Raw genomic sequence first — 21628 nt, 5'->3', positions numbered from 1 at the left:
TTTGTTAAGAGCATTGTAAAAAAAATAAAATAAAAAAAGCAAGCAGTCTTTTGTTATGTAAGTTATCCAATTGTTCTTTTGTTGTAGTTGGATCCTCATTTATTTCTTTTTTATACCATTTGAGGCTCAGCTCAGGTATTTTAATGTTTTATGTTCCTTATTCGATTATTCGAACAAATTAGTTCATCGATTAATCGACTACTAAAATAATCGATAGCTGCAACCCTAGAACTGTCAGATGTAGGCATGCGCTGGTATGATATTCTGACGGTATGATAACCACAAGCAAAAATATCACTGTTTCACAGTATCACAGTGTTGAAATTACAGCTCTAAAATGTGTTATTTTGAGATGTCTGGGTTAAGAAAAAACAAAAAAACAAAACTTTTTTCTATTGAACAGGATTTTTATTTTTTAGAAAGGCATATTAGCAAATTGGTACATATATACAATGAAATATTCTAAATATATATATATATATATATATATGTATATATATATATATATATATATATATTTTTTTTTAAATGCAGTCTTTCATGCGAGCCTAAACCGTCAGCCACAGCTCTACATTACTATCATCAGAACAAAATAATTGAATTATTGTCCAATTTCCGTATTCGTTTTACCACCGCTAGACAAACTAAACAAACCGGAGTTAACTCTCGTAGCTGGTGAGAAACGTTCATAACAGCGTTTACCAGAGGTGGGAACCTTGGGGCACCAAACGATTCGCTTACAATTACGATTCAGAGGCTACAATTCGATTATACATCGATTATTGATGCACCCCCCCACCCCCCGCTTTTTAATGTTTCGTACATTGGTTCCAAAATTGTTCAAAAATATCCTCTCAGGCTAAACCAAACTACTACTTTAGTATCAAGTTAACAGTTCAAAAAAGTTAATAAAATAATCAAGTCCCCATTCTGTATCAGCAGATTTAAAATACATTCAATTCATTTAATGTTGTGAATCAACGGTTAAAGTTGTTAAAATTGCTCCCGTTATTCAATAATTTCTCTTCTGTCTACTTTCCAAATGTGAAGTTTTAAAACTGTTTCATCATTTAAAGATAGATTCAAGTCCAGATTTTGCTGATTTAGGAGTATTTTAGATAAAAAGTTAACTAGGTTTGCTACAACAGAGCCTTCCAGAGAAGTCTACTGCTTTAAGATGGCGGGTGTTTACTAACGCCGCCAAGTCTGTCATTTCGCATCTAGTTCTATACACGTTCTAACGCCGCCATCGTCTTTCATTTCGCATCTAGTTCTATATATATGTGATATCTACCGTAGCATGATGTGGCCGTATATTTGTAGCAACTAGCAACTGGGCGTTGTTTGTAGCGGCTGTCGGCCGCAGTCAGGTATTAATGTTTTTTTATATAGCGGCATGAGTTAAACATGATATTTACTCTCGGTCCGTTTCATTTTGTATAAAGCGACAGGTGGTTATGTAAATGCAAAATTATATTGGAGGTATTGCCTCCTCTGGCAGCCACCCTCTTTTGCATATCTGTTGGCCTTCTTCCTCTCAGCCTCGGCAGTCTAACTTTTCTGTAGCCGAAGTATTCCCAGACCCATACCAACAACTTTGTTTTTGTTGATGGGGGAAAAGTTCAGGTGTTTCACCTCCTCCAGCCATAGTGTAGCACAGCTGATTCTGTGACTGACTGAGCAACAACCGGAAGGGGAGGGTATATAAATCGCTTATACCGTAGGAATGGTATGACGGAAAATTTTAGTGGTATTGAAATGTGACAATTTCATACCATGGTATACCTCGCAACCGGTAACCGGCACATGTCTAATCAGAAGCTTGTGAACGGTTACTCAAAACGTTTGACCCAAATCATGCAGTTCAGAGGAAATGCTACTTGATATTAAGGAATGGGTGTAAACTTTTGAATAAAATAAAAATAATACAGTGGGGAGAACAAGTATTTGATACACTGCCAATGATTTGCTGTTGCAGGGGGAAAAAAAAAAGAAAGAAAAAAAAAAAAACTTCAAATCTACACTTAGTTTTGCATCACCTCTGGAATTCCCGTACCTTTTTTTTCCTGCATTGTAACCACAGACACGGCATTCCAACCGCTAAACAAACACGTTGAGAGAAGATGTTTGCGGCGAAGTAGCAATTGGATTCTGACATGAGGCTGTCCATGGCTGGTCGAATTTTAAACAAGCATCGTGACCGTGCATGCAAAGTAGACATGGGCTACGGATTCCAGGCGTTCAGTGAATGGATGGATGGGTTGATAATAATGACGCGAGTGGCTGGCTTATAAACAGCATCATACACGGCGATAACCAGCAGAATCACATAGTATCACACATAACGTTTGGTGAAATAATGCTTTTCATGGTAGAGTGGAGGCAGTACAAGCTGGTGTTCTGTAATATGACGTTTCCTCGCGAGTAGGACCTTTCATTCTGAGGTTATTAGCGGACTGTTAGCTCCCATGCTACTTGTCAATGGCTGGCTAAAGCTCGTCCATTCAAAATGTCTCACTTACCGGCTAATATTCATCGACAGACGAACAGCCGAGGAAAAATAGTAATTCCACACGCACGTTTAGCGTGCTGACATGATTGCTCGGAGAGATGAGGGCGGTGACACAGACAGATGGGCTGGTTCCGTTAGCTACGATTACCAGGCTGCTAATGCTAGTCTGCCTTGTAAGCTGCCGACAGAGGCGAAGGCGGTCTTGTCTTTAGTCGCTGTCGTGCCGCATCACCGTTGCCTTAATTTTCTCTGGGAACATTTGACATGCAGTCCGAGTCCTAGGCCGTCCGCGTAACCCAGGTAATGTTTCGAGGGCGCTCATGGTATCTAGAAAAGATTCTGCGTTTGCTGAGGAGAGAAAAAAAAAGGAGGAGGGGGGGGGGGGTTCCGGTTACGATGCGTCGCGCTTCAGAAAGAGGGAGGAAGCCTCTGACTAGCCGCTCTCATGGGCCAGAGCAGCGGACAGATAGTATGACTGCCTGCTGCGACTGTTGCATCCTCGATGAAGTAGGCGAGAGGATCAACTGAACGCCTTGAGCCTCGTTGAAACAGTGAGACAATTCCCTTCAGTGCAACTTAGACAAATACAAAAACGTGAAATTAAAGATCATTTCGTCTAAACGTCTTTAAACAAAGTATATATATATATATATATATATATATATATATATATATATATAATTTTTTTTTTTTTTTTTTTTTTAAATTTAAAAATTTTCTATGAATGTGCTCGCATAACTACACCCCATTCACCACTTTTTTAAATACCGCATCAACTATGACCATACGCGAAGTTCAAGGGGGGCATGGCACCCCCGGTGGCCGAAAATTGTCATTGCATGTAATTTACTTTCCCATATAGACCCTACTCACATGACGTCACAACCACGCCTCCGCGCCATATTGTCCGTCTACTCGTCGTTTTGACGCATTCCCGCTACGTAAATTCCTCCTATTATGGCGTGTTTTTCTGCTCGTTAATGTAAGCAGGAATTGTGCATTATTACTATAATTTCATTATTGGTGTTTTGGCTCATTTCCAATTTATTTTATTTATGTAGGCTGTCATTTATTTTATTATGCATTAATATTTTCGAATGTGATGCTTTGTTAATTTATATTTAATATTTTATGTTGTATAATTTTTGTTCCTAGTTGAATATTAATTCCTCTTAGGTTGTGTTGTTAGAGGACGTGTTTAAGTGTAACACGAGAGTTCCTGGCGCCGCGCTGCAAGAATAAAGACGCAGAGTTAAGACTGTCCTGCCGTGTTGGTCATTATTTTAGTAGAGGAGACGGAGTAAAGGCACCACAACGATTAAACTGTAACCCGATTGACCCACAGCCTCACAGCAACGGAAAGTAAGGGTTACAGACTGGTGGCAGCGGTGTTTTACGCGTTCGTCTTCGTTTCTGCTATTGTGGCCGTGGCAGTCAGCTAGCTTCAGCGGTGGCTAACTTGTCCGGGAAAGACAACTACGGCTTTTGTCGGACGTTTTGTGCGTGCCCTGAGTTTCCACCCGCTCGTTTTAGCTGGTCAGTATCTTTGCCATGTCGATGCAACAACTGCAGCCAGATGACGGCGTTGGGGACAACGGCGTTTTTGCGGGCGGCGACACAGTTTTGGCGGGAGCGGCTCCGCAGGATACTTCAAAGACTGTTCTTCACTATCGTGTGGAATTGCCGCCATGTTTCCACGGCGACGGGAAAGACAAGGAAAGTTTTGCTTTGTGGAAAACCAGATTGGAGTTAATGCTTGTTAATGTTAATGCAGTTAATGCTTGGGCAGATGGACAGAAGCTAGACATTGCTACAATACTTCCCACTCACCTTAGTGGAGATGCATTAGCATACTGGCTGTCTCTGGCACCTGCTGTGAAACAGGACTATAAACAATGTGTGGCTAAGCTAAATGATGTTTTTGGCAGGAAGCAATGTTTGCTCCATTTTCAAACTTTTGTTAATGCAAGACAGCGTCTGCCTAAAGAACCGTTGGAAGTTTATGCTGCTGAAATTACAAGGTTGGTGCTGGAAGCTTTTCCAAATTATGGCGAGCCAGCCATTGCTATGGAGCGCTTCAGGAGATTTGTTGCTGGATTGGACCCCATTCTACAATAAAAATGTCATGAACATGGCGTAGCAACTTTAGAAGATGCACTAACAGTCGCATGCAAATGGGAGCATGCTCAAGAGGCGTTGAGACTTCTTCCGCCTCCACTTCCATTGACAGAGACATCATATACAACAACGTCAACATCAAGGGAGGAACCACTATCTGCCATGGTTTCAACCCAGCGTGACAAGAATCGGGCAGATTGCTCGGGTGATCTATTTGATGCAATAAAACAACTCTCCAGAGATGTTCAGAAGCTAACGCTACAGGTTGCTGCACAAGGGCCTCACGCGAGTCATCCCAGACCTCCAAAAGAGGGTTACTATGACCATCCTGACTTCTCCAGAGGTGACCGTGATAGAGAGAATTATCGACGCACCCCATCTGTCTCTCCTGTCCGAGATGCCCACTCCACTTCACCTGCTTATCATCGGGCCAGTAGTAGATCCTACAACAACTACTACTCTTCAAAGCGTTCAGCAGAGCACTCCAGCCATCGGCGCTCTCCAGACTTCCACGACCGTCGGCGCTCTCCAGACTTCCACGACCATCGGCGCTCTCCAGACTTCCACGACCGTCGGCGCTCTCCAGACTTCCACGACCGTCGGCACTCTTCAGGATCTTCACCTTCTCCTCACCATCGGGATCATCATTACAGTCACGAGAGGCATGCCAGACCTTCCTGTCCAGAGAAACGTCATTTTTCTCCTCGGCGTGATGACAGCTCCACCTCCTGCCGTGATTCCACATCACGTGCACGTGGACAGCGATCATCTCCGGTACCTTCAGGAAGGGGTGGCTATAAACAACATGACCGAGAACACCACGTGACCTTTAGTGAAGACCATTCCGGTCAGGGAGAAGAGTGGCAGTAGACACTTAGGGCCAAGTGTCTACTTTTATAGAAGAGGCCCACATTTCAGTTGTACAACAAACAACACGTAAGTCATTCACGCGCAATGTAATGGCTGTTATTGACAATGTTGCTACTAAAGTGTACATTGACTCTGGCTCAGACATTTCACTTATTAGTGAAGCTTTCAGAATGTCCATTCCATCTTTAAGGACGAAAATGTTACAGCGACCACAGGTTGTTCCACGAGCTGTGACTGATGACTACTTGGACAATACAGGTACCATCTCTGTGAACATGATGCTAGGAAGTGAAATGTTCACACACACTGTTCAGGTAGTAAGGAATGTTGCACAGACTGTCATATTAGGATGGGACTTTCTTTTTGCACACTTTGCTGTTTTAGACTTGAAAGAAGGTGTCCTCCAAGTTGGTAGTTGTGCCAGAGTTCCCCTTTTGCCTGCTACAGAGGGGGCTCCTTTAAGCTGCCATACCATTACTGTGGCACCACTCCTTGTTCCAGCCATGTCACAAATGACTGTTCTCGCAAAGGTACAGCCCACTATTGGTATAACTGACTTTGACACTAACTACACAGGCATCATGGAACCAGGACCACCTAGTTCCCATGGCTTACTTGCTGCTCGCACTGCTGCTTCAGTTCAGGCTGGTTTGACTTATGTGCGCGTCATGAATCCAACAACGTCAGATATACAGATGCCCAGCAACACTAAATTAGGTGATTTTTATCCTTTGGGCCATGACAGCGAAAATGACTATTGCATAGTTCCAACAAATGTAGATGCTGTCACTACACAAGTTGCCTCCACTGAGCAGTTGCTGCCAGATGTCAACATTAATGATTCTGCTCTCACTTCTGATCAAAAACAGAGTCTTCAGGCCTTACTCTCAGACTATTGTGATGTGTTTAGTGCCCACGACCAAGATTATGGATGAACTGGCCCAGTTAAACACCACATCAGAACAGGTGACACCCTTCCTATTAAACAACGGGCATACCGAGCTTCCCCAAATGTCCGAGCGGAGATCGACAGACAAGTCCAGCAGCTCCTCGATCAGGATGTCATTGAGGAAAGCTACAGTCCGTGGTCTTCAACAGTTGTTTTGGTAAGGAAAAAGGATGGCACCTTCAGATTCTGTATTGATTACAGGAAGCTCAATGTAGCCACGATCAAAGATTTTTATCCTTTGCCACGCCCAGCAGAAGCACTCGACAGCTTGTCCGGCTCCTGTTGGTTCAGCACCATGGAGCTATCCAGTGGATATTGGCAGGTAGAACTTGAACCACACGACAGAGAAAAAACGGCATTCAACAGTGGGAGTGGTCTTTATCAGTTTAAAGTCATGCCCATGGGTCTGACAAATGCTCCTCCAACATTTCAACGACTGATGGAACTTGTCCTACATGGCTTGCATTGGAAGGAATGCTTAATTTACTTGGACGATGTGCTCGTCTTCAGTCGGACTTTTGATGACCACATGAGAAGTCTCGGTGAAGTTTTCGAACGTTTCCGAGCAGCTGGTCTAAAGCTAAAAGCAAGAAAATGTCATTTGGCGCAGACGGAAGTTACATTTCTGGGACATGTTGTCTCCAGCCAAGGACTTCTGCCAGATGAGAAAAATCTGGAAAAGGTTCGCAAGTGGCCAACGCCCAGGACGGCCACGGAAGTGAGATCTTTTGTTGGGTTATGCTCCTACTATAGGAGGTTTGTCAAGAACTTTTCCATCATTTCTGCCCATTTACACGCACTCACTCACAAAGGTGCTGTTTTCAAATGGACAGTTGAGTGTGAAGATGCATTTCAGTCTCTAAAATATTGTCTTGCAAACCCACCAGTTGTGGCACATCCTGTCTTTTCTCAACCTTTCCTGCTATACACTGATGCGTCACTAGAGGGCATCGGGTCAGTGTTATCTCAAAAACTGGACAGAAAAGAACATGTTATTGCATATGCAAGCCACAGTTTGAGTGCTACAGAGAAAAAATGGTCGACTTTTGATCGTGAATTGTATGCTGTTGTTTGGTCTGTCAGGCATTTTAAACATTTTCTTTCTGGGAGTTCTTTTGTTGTGATCACTGACCATAAGCCACTTTTGAGTCTAAAGAAACATGCAGTTGACAATGATCCAATAGGCAGAAGAAGTAGATGGATTCTGGAATTGGACATATATGATTTCACCCATGCATCGGGAAGGTATACAGCATGCCAATGCTGATGCCTTGTCCAGACGTCCAAACACAGAAAAACTTGACCAAGCTACGCAGTGCGTTTCAGTTGTTGTCACTGACGTTGAGTCTGTTGTAGACGCCATCACTCAGGAAAATTCAAACCAAGACATTGTCAACTCACTATCTTTTGACTCAGAAGAGTTAAAACGACAGCAACAAAATGATGAATGTCTTTGTACAGTTATTTCATGGGTTAGAGACAGTGCCTCTAGGCCCCCTATGGGTCAGCTGAGAAACTCCTCCCCTTCATTGCGTAAGCTATGGCATGAGTTTCCTAACCTTACTATTAGACATGGGATTCTGTGTAGGAAGACAAAAACGAGTCCACACTCACCTACGACTTTTCAAGATGTTTTGCCAAATGCACTTCTCCCCACAGCCTTAGCTGCATTACATGGTAATCGGTTAAGTGGACATTTGAACACAGAGCGTACACTACAAAGAGCTAGACGCATCTGTTATTGGCCATACATGTCTCGTGATGTGCACACATTTTGTTCGGAATGTCTCCCGTGTCAAAAACGAGGTTCTCCCGTTCCACAGGAACGTGCACCACTTCAGTCAATTCATGCAGATAGGCCTTTCCAAAAAGTAGCAGCTGACATAAATGAGCTGCCTATTACTTCCGAGGGTAATAGGTATGTGTTAGTTATAGCAGACTATTTCACCCGCTATGCCAATTTCTTCCCATTGAAAGACCAACGTGCAATAACAGTTGCCAAATGTATTTTTGAGGACTATGTTAGGCAACACGGGTTACCTGAGTCAATTCACACTGACCAGGGTAGGCAGTTTGAATCTGACCTTGTGAAGCATTTGTGCAAGATGTTAGGAATCACAAAAACCCGTACAACTCCATATCATGCACAGTCCGATGGCATGGTTGAACAACTGAATAGAACTTTGAAAGACCAACTTGCTAAATATATAGCGCAGTCTGGTGGTGAATGGGACAAGTTCCTCCCCCAAGTTGAGCTTGCGTACAATTCGAGTGTACATTCTAGTACAGGGTTTTCCCCATTCTTTCTTGTGCACGGCAGAGAACCAAACTTGCCACTTGACATTGTGTTGAATTGTAGTCCTGCAGTGACCTCACCTACACCGGGTACCCCTGCAGCTTATGCATCCTATTTGACATCACGCTTGTCACATGCTTTCAATGATGCAGCTTTTAACTCCACTCTGAGTAAATTGCGTCAGAAATCACAATTTGATAAGAAAGTTGTTTTTCACCCACACAATCAAGGGGACTTAGTTCTTCTTGACGATCCAGCTAACAAAATGAACAAATTGGCTCCCAGATGGAAGGGACCGTTTGTTATTTTGAAAAGATTGGCACAAGATGGACACCCAGGTGTTACTTATGAGATTTCATATCCGGGTAACAAAAATTCAAAGACATGGACTGTACACCACAATCGGCTCAAAAGTTTCAAAGGTGTTTTGCATGATCAGGGAGAGATGAATTCACAGGGAATGGATGCTGCTGCTACGGCGCCTCCTCCCATTTCTGCCTTGTCAGGGGCCTTACCTTTCAGTCCACCTACTCCACCACGTGTCTCCTCAAAAATGGCCAGTAAATTCAACACCTGCAGTGGAGATTACTCCTTCGAGTTCTCCTTCTCCCCATTCTCCTTCAGGTTCCCCTGTTTCTGGGCATAGTGTTTCCCTTCCATCTTCCCCTGTGGCTCAACCTGTTGTGTCTCGGGCAGGCCGCAGGATTTGTCAGCCACAATGGTTGAGGGATTTTGTTTCTTGATGCAATTTTTGGGAGTAGTTTGGTTATACGGTGTGTTTATTGTTCTTGTTGTAATGTTACTAAAAGTTTACACTGTTTCAAAAAAAAAAAAATGTGTACACACATATGCTGCATATTTTATTTTATTGCTGTATAATGTATGTGAAATGAGGGCATTTCTTTTGTAGCAGCGGAAGAGTGTAAGCAGGAATTGTGCATTATTATTATAATTTCATTATTGGTGTTTTGGCTCATTTCCAATTTATTTTATTTATATAGGCTATCATTTATTTTATTATGCATTAATATTTTCGAATGTGATGCTTTGTTAATTTATATTTAGTATTTTATGTTGTATAATTTTTGTTCCTAGTTGAATATTAATTCCTCTTAGGTTGTGTTGTTAGAGGACGTGTTTAAGTGTAACACGAGAGTTCCTGGCGCCGCGCTGCGAGAATAAAGACGCAGAGTTAAGACTGTCCTGCCGTGTCGGTCATTATTTTAGTAGAGGAGACGGAGTAAAGGCACCACAACAATTAAACTGTAACCCGATTGACCCACAGCCTCACAGCAACGGAAAGTAAGGGTTACATTAACATTAATAATCAAAATGGTGAAGCCGTGTGGGGCGGTTGGTTGCAATAACAGAGAAGATAGACGGAGAGACTTGAAGTTCTACCGTATTCCGAGAGACCCGGAGAGGAGAGCGAGATGGACTGCTGCAATTCGACGAGAAAACTGGGCTCCAAACGATTACCACGGATTATGTAGTAGTCATTTTATATCTGGTAAGATGCAGTTAATATATATTTAGAGGGTTTGGGGCTGATAACCACAATTAAGATCATTGCGAGGCTAATCGCCCACAGCATACAGTTTCAAATTCAAGATGCTTATTTCTTCCACCATCATTACATTTTGAATAATATTTAGCTGGTACCAAGTGAAAGAAGCTGGCCTCGTCTACGGATCATCAGTTAAACAGGTGTGTCCAAACCTTTTGCAAAGGGGGCCAGATTTGGTGTGGTAAAAATGCGGGGGGCTACCTTGGCTGATTTACATAGAACAATATATTTAAACAAATGTTAGCAAGCCCTTCTGTGTGTCACATTTGCTTTTTTTTTTTTTTTAATTCATAATTTCAACAGTCTCGTCTTTGTGGCGTTCTCTTTCGACACTCGGGAACTTGCGAAATACTGCTGCTGTGAAATTAAACTAGCTTCAAGTCGCTATAATTTCTCGCTGCGTAGCTTCCCTGTAATGTCGTATATGTCAGCGTGTCTTGTTACCATCGCGTCACATCGAACTCTTTGAAAACAGCGACTGTCTCTTTGCAAATGAGGCAGACACAGTTGTTGCGTGTTTTATTGAAGAAATAGTCCAATATCCACCTATCCTTGAAGCGTCGGCCACCGCAGTCAACCTTTTTTTTTTTATTGTCGCCATTTTAGAAATCACACAGGGTAATGTTGCTTAGAGTGCTGCTCTTAATGTTTTTCAAAGTTTTGTGTGAATAGGCCGAGTTTCTGTGGAAAAGACAGTTGTAGATATCAGGGTAGCAGATGTCAGGCAGAGACGGCGAAGACAGTGGGTCGAAAAATATCGATTTAGGTATCAAATATGGATCTGGCGAATGGATAGACTGAAGCTTTTCCGCATAAGGCCTTTTATGCAATGCATCCAATGAGTTTACAGCGTCTGAAAGCACTGGGGCTTCCATGAATTGCTCTATAAATTGAACGACTAATTGAAACCATTGAGAATAGGGCTAAACAGAGACGGACAATATGGCGGCTGGATACAGCGACACGTCATTCTGTGACGTCGGTGAGTAGGGTCTATAGAGCCCACTCACATGACGTCACAACCACGCCTCCACCCCATATTGTCCATCAGGTCGTCGTGTTTACGCATTACCGCTACGTAAATTCCTCCTATTATGCCGTGTTTTTCTGCTCGTTAACATTAATAATCATAATGGTGAAGGTGTGTGTGGCGGTTGGTTGCAGTAACAGAGAAGATAGACTGAGAGACTTGAAATTTTACCGTATTCCGAGAGACCCAGAGAGGAGAGCAAGATGGACTGCTGCAATTCGACGAGAAAACTGGGCACCAAACGATCACCACAGATTATGTAGTAGTCATTTCATATCTGGTAAGATGCATTTAATATATATTTAGAGGGTTTTGGGCTGACAACCACAATTAAGATCATTGCGAGGCTTATCGCCGACAACATACAGTTTCAAATTCATGATGCTTATTTCTTCCACCCTCATTATATTTTGAATAATATTTAGCTGGTACCAAGTGAAAGAAGCTGGCCTCGTCTACGGATCATCAGTTAAACAGGTGTGTCCAAACCTTTTGCAAAGGGGGCCAGATTTGGTGTGGTAAAAATGCGGGGGGCTACCTTGGCTGATTTACATAGAACAATAAATTTAAACACATTTTAGCAAGCCCTTCTGTGTGTCACATTTGCTTTATTATTTTTTTAAATTCATAATTTCAACAATCTCGTCTTTGTGGCGTTCTCTTTCGACACTCGGGCTCTTGTGAAATACTGCTGCTGTGAAATTAAACTAGCTTCAAGTTGCTATAATTTCTCGCTGCGTAGCTTCCCTGTAATGTTGTCGTACATGTCAGCGTGTCTTGTTCGGTAATATCATTATCGCGTCACATCGAAGTATTTGAAAACAACGACTGTCTCTTCGCAAATGAGGCAGACACAGTTGTTGCGTGTTTTATTGAAGAAACAGTCCAATATCCACCTATCCTTGAAGCGTCGGCCATCGCAGTCAACTTTTTTTTTCAGTGATTGTCGCCATTTTAGAGGAAGTAAAGGGTCACACGGGGTTATGTTGCTTAGAGTGCTGCTCATAAAGTTTTTCAAACTTTCGTGAGAATAGGCTGATTTTGTGTGGACAAGATAGTTGCAGATATCAGGGTAGCAGATGTCAGGCAGAGAGGGCGAAGGCAGGGTGTCGAAAAATATCGATTTAGGCATCAAATATGGATCTGACAAATGGATAGACTGAAGCCTTTCCACATAACGCCTTTTATGCAATGCATCCAATGAGTTTACAGCGTCTGAAAGCACCGGGGCTTCCATGAATTGCACTATAAATTGCACGACGAAACCATTGAGAATACGGATAAACAATGACGGACAATATGGTGGCCGGATACAGCGACACGTCATTGTGTGACGTTGGTGAGTGGGGTCTATATGATTTTGTTTCCATATGTGAGTTTTCCGGTAAAATATTCTCTATAAAAGTTGCAAAGCAATAAAACAAACAACAAAAACGAATGAAATGAACAAAAAGAATTATAATGGGACAAAATTATTTTTCGAACAGATCATGTGACTAGCACCTTAGACGGTCATTTGCTTTGCTTAGTCAAAACCACCTGAGGACCGAAGCATTCTAGCATTCGGACATCCGGGCATGAATGACGTCACCAGCCACAACAAAGCGTCGCCATATTGAAATGGGGGCATAACACGAGTCACAAGCGGTTGCTCTATCGTGCATCGTAGTACAAACGCGTTGAACTTTTGTTTGTTTTTTTCCGTCGGAATGACTAAAAGTTGCCGTGTTGCGGGTTGTAACACAGTGAAGAGTTTGGAGTCGCATTTGAAGTTCTTCATTCTTCCTCGTGAGAAGAAAAGGACAAGCAAATGGCTGAAAGCAATCAATCGAGGAATGGTAAAAGAAGACGGTTCCATGGACCATTCTCGCCAGTGGGAACCTAAATCTAGGCACAATTATGTTTGCAGCAGACATTTTATTACTGGTGAGTAAACTTTAATCGATTTTTTTTGTTGTTGTTGTTGCCCCAATTAGCTGCTAGGATTTAATAGACTAGGCAGTGGTTATTATTACCGTAACAGACAACTCACAAAGCATTATTTTTCTTTTGCTGTGAACTGCTCTGATCGGTCAATCGGTATATTATTGACCTGGTGGGATTTGGCTATTTTGCCGTGACGTGTTCACGGCTAAATAACGCTTGGAGGCGAATTACTGGTTACGGCAGAAATAATCACTCCGTATATACTACCAGTTTTCTTAGTTCCACACAGTACATATTCCACGTAATTGATAAAGGTCAACTTGCTGGGTGACTTTATGAGGTAGTTGTAGAATGTTTCCGAACTCCACTGCAGGCAATTCCTTTGGATTGTTTATCCAGCTATCAGCTGCGACCTTGTACGGGCAGATTTGCAGGCCAATACACACAAATTTTAAGTTGTATCGCCTCCTCGCGTCTGTCGGCAGTGACTCGTGATAATAATAAGTCATGCTTAAGACGTTTTTATGAAAAAAAGACGCAAAACACAGCTGAAATATCTGAATTTCAGACAACGTTTGTCTACGGATGTTTACCTGGGTGTGCCCCCATCTCAAAATGGCGACACGTTGCTATGCGAGATTATGTCATCGTGACATCACGCCAACTGCGAGAATAAGTAGATAGATGAATGAAAAAAAAACACACAAAAAAATAACCCCCCCCAAAAAATAAATGCAGCCTCAACGGAACACAAGCCAGTGTCCTACTTGCGCTGGTCCCAAGCCCGGAGAAATGCAGAGGGTAAAAAAAAGCCTGCATTGGGGGTGCCCCCTCAAGATTTCTTAGTACCCACTCTGGTGGAAAAACCTAGATCCGGGCCTGGTTTAATTTGAGGTGGCATCGTACAACAGAGTCGTCACATTGTGCATCATTTTCTATAGGATGCACTGCAGGGAAAATAATCATTTATTATTAAGGCTCATTATGTATTTGTAGCCAACTTAGTCATTTTGATAGTAGGCTAATATAGCTAATATAGATACATATAGCATGTGTTGCCTTCATTATAAGGCTTATACAAGGCTTTTATTTTTTTTGCGGCTCCAGATATATTTGTTTTGTTCCAATATGGTTCATTCAACATTTTAGGCTGCCGACCCCTGTCATAAGGGGACATGGAAGAAAAAAAAAAAAAAAAAAAAAGTTGACATTGACAAAACAAAAAAAGGGCCCTGAAAGGGACACACGTTTTTTTCTGTCAAAGCAAAGCCCTTAGGGGCTCAGTATGTTTGTAAAATTAAACAACAAACAAAACAAAAAAAACCTATTAATAATAATAAATAAATAAAAGGGTCGGGTTTGTTTTTATCAATACAAGCTGTATTGTTTGCTCTTTGTCCTTATAGCCTTGGGGTTCAAAGAAAAACTTAAATCTTCCAGTATAGAGAAATATTTTTCCAAAAACATTTAATTTTATTCTTCGATTTACATATTTTACACAATAAACGTGGAATTTTGCCAAACGTAAGATAACATTTCTAAGATATCTTTTATCTATTTCTAGTTCATCAAGGTTGGCCAGGCCAAACAAAATACAGGTACAGTGGTACCTCGACATATGATCGCTTCGACACACGATCTTTTCGACATCCGACGTAAAATTTGACTCGCCATTTGTTTCTACATCCAACGACATGCTTGAAATACGACATGACAGCACCGCAAACGAACACATGGTGAATTTTCTTGTGAGAGAAATCAACACAGGTTTCAAAAAAGGGGGTACAGTTGGTGAAACAAGGAAAAAAGTTATGCTTGTAATATTCTGGTACAGAACTATCCGAGGCACCTTGAAGTGCAGGTGGTGCCAATATTGTTTTGCTCACATGACACGGAAGTGAGTTAGAGACACGGCTTGCCGAGAGTCGCAAGTTTTGTTAATGTTTATGTGCTATTAAAGAAACCATGTGCCAGCACGTCCTGTGAGGTATATCTTTGCTAAGAAAAAGCACAAAACAAGACATGGTGTCAGAGTGAAACAGAATTAAATGAGCAAAATGATGGAGGCAGCTGGAGTGCCATCACCTCGCATGGATTGGGACTCGAGCAACCTGTCCGAAGCATGGCGGCAGTTCAAGCTCCACGTTGATATAATGTTTTCTGTTCCTTTGAAAAGGAAATCTGAAGACGAGAAATGCAGTTATCTTCTTCTTTGGGTGGGCGAAAGAGCCCGCGACATTTAAAACACATGGATTCTAGCAGACGACGAGCGAAAGGTACTGAGAACGTACTTTGAGCAGTATGAGGCCTACGTTGTCCCCAAGGCAAACGTAATTTTTGCGCAATATAAATTTCACGAAAAAATCCAAGGTGCAAATGAACCGTTCGAACAATTTTTGATTGATTCAAGACTGCTTGTGAAGGACTGCAATTATACAAACAGTGAAGAAATGGTGAAGGATCGCATTGTATATAGGATTTATTCACCTGAAATGAGAGAGAAGCTACTGAATGTCGGCTCAGAATTGACATTGGATAAAGCCATAGACATTGTAAGGTCCCATGACATGGCAAAAGCACAGCTTAAAACGATACATGGCAGCAGTTGTGGCCCACAACATCAGTCTGTTCAAGCTATCAGCCGCCATTTTCCAAAAAAGGCAGTATGGAAGACACGCCATGAGAAAGCATCGGCAAATGCTGAAAGCAAGCCTGGATGGGATAAAGACCGGCAAAAAGCCTGTGGATACTGTGGAAACAGGCCTCACGGAGAAAAAGACAGTTGTCCAGCGAAAGGCAAACAGTGCAAAATATGTAACAAATGGAATCATTTTGGAAAGGCATGTCGCTCGAAGCAAAGCAAAGCAATACATGCAATCGAAGACGTCGAATCATGCAGCAATGAAGAATTGTTTAATGATGTTGTAACACATAACAACAGTTATGAAAAAGAGACTGAACAGGCATTTGCAAATGTGTTGGTTGGACCTAGCAAAAAGTTAGTCACCTTCAAGCTCGACACTGGAGCGTCAGCTAATGTCATTCCCACTAACGTCTACAAAAGTCTGGGAATACAGTCATCACTACAGCCAACAACACACCCTCTTTTTGGATATAGAGGTGAGAAATTGCTTGTCACGACTCCCCTGAGAAGTCTGTGATGGACGAGTTTGCAGATGTTTTCTCGGGGATAGGATTATTTCCTGGAGAATGCACAATCCACATTGACCCTGGTGCAACACCTGTTGTACATCCACCTAGGCGAGTCCCCTTGGCTCTCCGTGACCGCCTCAATAATGAACTGGATAACATGGAAAAACAGGACGTCATTGTCAGAGTCACAGAACCAAGAGAATGGGTTAATTCCATGGTTGCAGCAGAAAAGCCACGCACCGGGAATTTAAGAGTCTGTTTAGACCCACGGGATTTGAACAAAGTCATCAAACGGCCACATTATCCCTTACCAACTCCTGAGGACAAAACATCCAAGTTGGTGTGAGCTACGTAGCTTCTTCAGTGTAATGGACGTCAAGTCTGGCTATTGGGCCATCAAGCTCTCCGAAGAATCCTTAAAATTAACAACTTTCAACATTGTATTTGGACGATACAGATTCCTTCGCTTGCCTTTTGGACTTATCTCTGCTCAAGATGAGTTCCAGCGAAAAGTTAACGAAACTTATGAAGGCTTGCAAGGAGTCACCGCCATAGTTGATGGTATTCTCATCTATGGAAAAACAAAAGATGAGCATGATGCCAACCTTTGTGCCATGTTACAGCGCTCGAGAGAACGCGGTGTGAAATTAAATCCAGAAAAGAGTACAGTTTGTGCTACTGAGGTCAGTTATTTTGGACATAAAATCACCAAAGATGGAATTATGCCTGATCCAGCTAAAATTGCAGCAGTGAGGGACATGGAGCCACCAAGACACAAAGGTGAGCTACAAACACTGCTTGGCATGATCAATTACTTGTCCAAATTTGCTCCAAGTTTGTCAGAAATAAATGCACCAATGCGTCATCTGCTAAAAGAATCAAGCAAATTCAGATGAGATGCACAGCGTGAGGAAGCATTCAACAAAATCAAAAACCTGCTCACTCAGGAACCAGGCCCAGCGCTAAGTTATTTTGATCCAAGAAAAGAACTTAGACTTCAAGTCGACGCTTCAAAATATGGACTGGGTGCAGTACTGTTACAAGATGGAAAGCCGATAAGCTACGCATCAAAGTCATTAACTGAGAGTGAAGTCAACTACGCTCAAATTGAAAAAGAGCTGTATGCCATTCATTTTGGATGTAAGCGTTTCCACCAGTACATCTATGGACGTCGTATAACAGTGGAGAGTGACCACAAGCCGCTTGAATCCATTCTGAGAAAGCCACTTGCAGCAGCGCCTCCAAGGTTACAACGAATGATGCTACATCTACAGAGGTATTACTTCCACATTACACACAGACCAGGCAAGGAGATTCCTGTCGCGGACACCCTGTCGAGCAAATCACTGCCTGATGATGACACAAACCTCAGTGAAGGTATGGACATGCAGGTACACACTTTGTATAGCAATTTACCAGTCAGTGTAACCAAACTTGAAAACATAAAACCAGAAACTGAGAAAGATGCTCAGCTCAGCTGTTTGAAAACAATGATTCATTCTGGCTGGCCTGAGGAAAGGCAACAGTGTCCTAAAAGCTTAGCTGAATACTGGAATTATCGTGATGAGCTCTCACAGATGAATGACATTTTATTCAAAGGAAAGAAAATCATCATACCAGAATCATTGCGAACAGAGATGTTACACCGTATTCATGCAGGTCACATGGGCATGGAAAAATGCAAGCAGCGAGCACGTGACATCATTTTCTGGCTGGGGATGAACAAGCAAATTGAAGAAATGATTGGAAAATGCCACATCTGTATTGAACGTAAACCATCTAACACTAAAGAACCACTGATAAGTCACAAAATTCCCGAAAGGCCATGGCAAACAGTCGCTACTCATTTGTTCACTTGGAATAAAGAGGACTACTTAGTCACAGTTGACTATTACAGCAGATACTTCGAACTTGACAGATTACGCAGCACCACTACTGCCACTGTGATACACAAACTAAAAGCTTCTTTTGCACAACATGGCATCCCTGAAACTGTCATATCCGACAATGGTCCACAGAACAAGTGCAAGGAACTTGAGGACTTTTCCACCACATTGGGGTTCACACACGTTACCTCCAGCCCGCACTATCCTCAAAGTAATGGCTTAACGGAGAAGTATGTTCAAATTTCAAAGTCCATCATGGAAAAAGCCAAAGCTGACAAGAGAGACCCTTATCTGAGTCTACTTGAATATCGGAACACACCAGTTGACAATTTCATTTCACCAGTTCAGCTACTCATGAGTGGTCGCACACGCTCAATTCTGCCAAACACTCACCAGCAGCTGAAGCCAAGAATTGTCAAGCACCAAGATGTTCACCTGAAAAGAACACAGAAACAACAACAACAGAAAAAGTACTACGACAAATCAGCAAAAGCGATGGTAGCTCTGCAGGAAGGACAACACATACGCTTCCAGGCAAGGGCGTAGGTTTGGTCTCAACATTGGTAGGGACGAAATGGCAAAACCTGCATGTACACTTTTTGCTGGGGATGGGACATTCATAATGATCAATGCAAAATAAATCTGTATTGACTTATACTAACTTTTATGTGTATTGATTCAGCCTACACCGTTCAATTCAAACCTTTGCTTTCAAAAACTACTAAAGAAACACTTAAAAACTTCCAGAAAAAATGTCTGGATTTTATTAACAAATTTAAATTGCATTATTTGAACATAACTTAAATTATACTAACATACACAATGAATACAATCTTATTAATCTCTTGACTATCCAGGAATTAAAAAAAAAATAAACATTTGTTTTAAAATCATTCAACAGTGTCTATATAAAGAAATTAAATATAACAAAAAACTTCTTTGTCAGGGAACACTACTCCTTTTGTCCATAAGCACACCCAAATTTAACAACAACAAAAAATGAAAGTTTGATTGTAAGCTGCTTTAAGACCACATAAATTAAAACAAAAAAAAAAAAAGTCAAATTGGGGACATGGGGGAAAACCTCGGTTCACTACATTTCTAACAGTTAATTTAACGTTAACAGTAGAAAACATATACAGGTGGACACTTCTCTCAAAGCAGCTTCCTACTCGAGTTTTGCAGGTTAGCTAGTTCACACAGTTTAATGTTATGCTAACTCTGATGCAGGTCAGACTCTCAGTAGCAACATTTGTGTTCCCCACTTCCACAACACTGACGTGTTTTTACATTTCTCAAAGTGGCTGCTGCTGACTGAAAACAAAACTTTTAATATCCCTGATATCTCAAATATATACTGTGTGGGTGGGGGGGGTCAAATCATCAGCCAATCAAATGTGTGTTTCAGAGGGGGGGGAAATGGACTGGCACGTTCAGCAAGTGAAAAGAGGTACATATAAGTCTGAACATAATGAAAATAATTCACTTAATAATGGTTGGGTAAATTACAATATTTAAAACATATTGGAAGACAGTGTAAATGGCCTATATAACTGAAGTCATTATATAATGCAAATAAGGTTGCTTAAAAGTTAGAAATGTGTGCATCCTGAAAAGTTCGTAGTGTTTTTTCCCTATGCAAACTTACGCCCTTGCTTCCAGGAGAAAGGCTTCTGGAGACCAGCAGTCATCATCCGACCAGATGCTGCTGAAAGATCGTATCACACCAGAAGGATAAGAATATAGGTGAAACAGGCGTCACCTTATGGACACTAAAAAGACATTCAACACACCACCTGAAGAAAATATGGCCAAAAGACCCACTTCAGAATCCACAAGTGATACAGAAAAAATATGTGTGCACTACTGATAAAGGCATATATTGATATTCTGATTTCCAAGTTCTACTGTTGATGTTTTTGATATGCTAAAACTTATATGACGAAGTGAATTGTTATGACCAGTACACATTTTGAATATATATATATATATTATATATATATAATATATAACATTGTCTTAAGTTCCAATTGTTCTCAGCACAAATACTGCAATATATATATATATATATATATATATATATATATATATATATGTGTGTGTGTGTGTGTGTGTGTGTGTGTGTGTGTGTGTGTGTGTGTGTGTGTGTGTGTGTGTGTGTGTGTGTGTGAATGACAGATTCTACTTATTATTTTTTTCCCCAAAAGAAGGGGGATGTAATACTCTGATACAGAATCATCCGGGGCACCTTGAAGTCCACGCGGCGTTTTGCTCAATGCTCACATGACACGGGAGTGAGTTAGAGACACGGCCTGCCGAGAGACTTAAGTTGTGTTAATGTTTATGTACTATTAAAGAAACCAAGTGCCAGCACGTCCTGTGTGGTACATCGTTGCTAAGAAAAAGCACAAAACAAGACGATGCTTACCTTTGAAATGAAGAATCAAATTATAGAAAAATATGAGCGTGGGGTGCGCATCCTTGAACTGGCTCAACAACACTGCTCCACGGTCCTCTTCCAACCACCGTTCGCCGGTCTTTATAAGTTAAGGTGACAATTACTATTGTGGTAACATCGCCAAAGAAATCGGCAGCTTCGTCACGTTTTTATCCTTTATTTAAGAACTTATCCAAAACTAAACCCCAGAGTCCGCGGCAGTTGAACGTGCTCTCCAGAAAACGAAAGTATTATCTCTACCGTACTGACCTATCTCACCGTGACGTCAGCCCCGCGGTGCATTCAGGTACAGCAAAAAGTGTCCGCCACATTAGAATCCGTTTCGTTACATTATTTACAGGAATAAATTATTATATTACTGTGATTTTTATTCAAAACTTATTTGTTTTGCTATGTTTAATTGCCATTTGTATTAGTGCCAGAAGTATTTATTAAGGATTTAGTGTAGGTTTTTGGGCTGTGGAACGAATTAATGGAATTATAATGTATTCCTATGGGAAAATCCCGCTCGACATACAACCATTTCGACTTACAAACAGGGTCCTGGAACGAATTAACTTTGTATGTAGAGGTACCACTGTATGTCTAAAAACTATTTTCAATGATTTCAACCCAAAAGATGTGATAATAAGTACAGTACCATAACAGATGGGCAACAGTTTCCTCTGCATTTGCACAAAAAGAACAACGTATCAGTATTAAAAAAACAAAAAACAAACAAACAAACAAAATAACCCTTACCATTGTTGTCTATTAATATGAAAGAACAGCATTAGAACTGAAAGTGCGAAGAGAATAACCTATTCTGCCATCTTGTGGTATAATAACGAAATATGATTAATTTAGGAGCATTTTTTCACTTT

General features: G+C 41.5%; 1 protein-coding gene across 4 annotated transcripts in view; it reads right to left on the bottom strand.

Moving 5' to 3' along the window:
* man1a2 (mannosidase, alpha, class 1A, member 2) overlaps positions 1–21031 on the bottom strand; it is a 71834-nt gene extending 50803 nt beyond the window's left edge. For 2 of the 4 annotated variants that reach the window (XM_057852262.1, XM_057852263.1), the window contains exon 1: positions 20736–21031. The gene's annotated coding sequence lies outside the window, so the exon portion shown is untranslated. Of the gene's footprint in view, positions 1–2522; positions 2900–20735 lie in introns of those variants that run through there. The other 2 variants (XM_057852264.1, XM_057852261.1) reach the window with 2 other exon arrangements.
* Between the last annotated feature and the right edge of the window lie 597 nt (positions 21032–21628).

The sequence above is a fragment of the Corythoichthys intestinalis genome, chromosome 12, assembly GCF_030265065.1.
Source record: "Corythoichthys intestinalis isolate RoL2023-P3 chromosome 12, ASM3026506v1, whole genome shotgun sequence".
Classification (NCBI taxonomy): Eukaryota; Metazoa; Chordata; class Actinopteri; order Syngnathiformes; family Syngnathidae; genus Corythoichthys; species Corythoichthys intestinalis.
The sequence above is the reverse complement of the archived record's forward strand: the minus strand, read 5'-3'. Positions and strand labels throughout refer to the sequence as shown.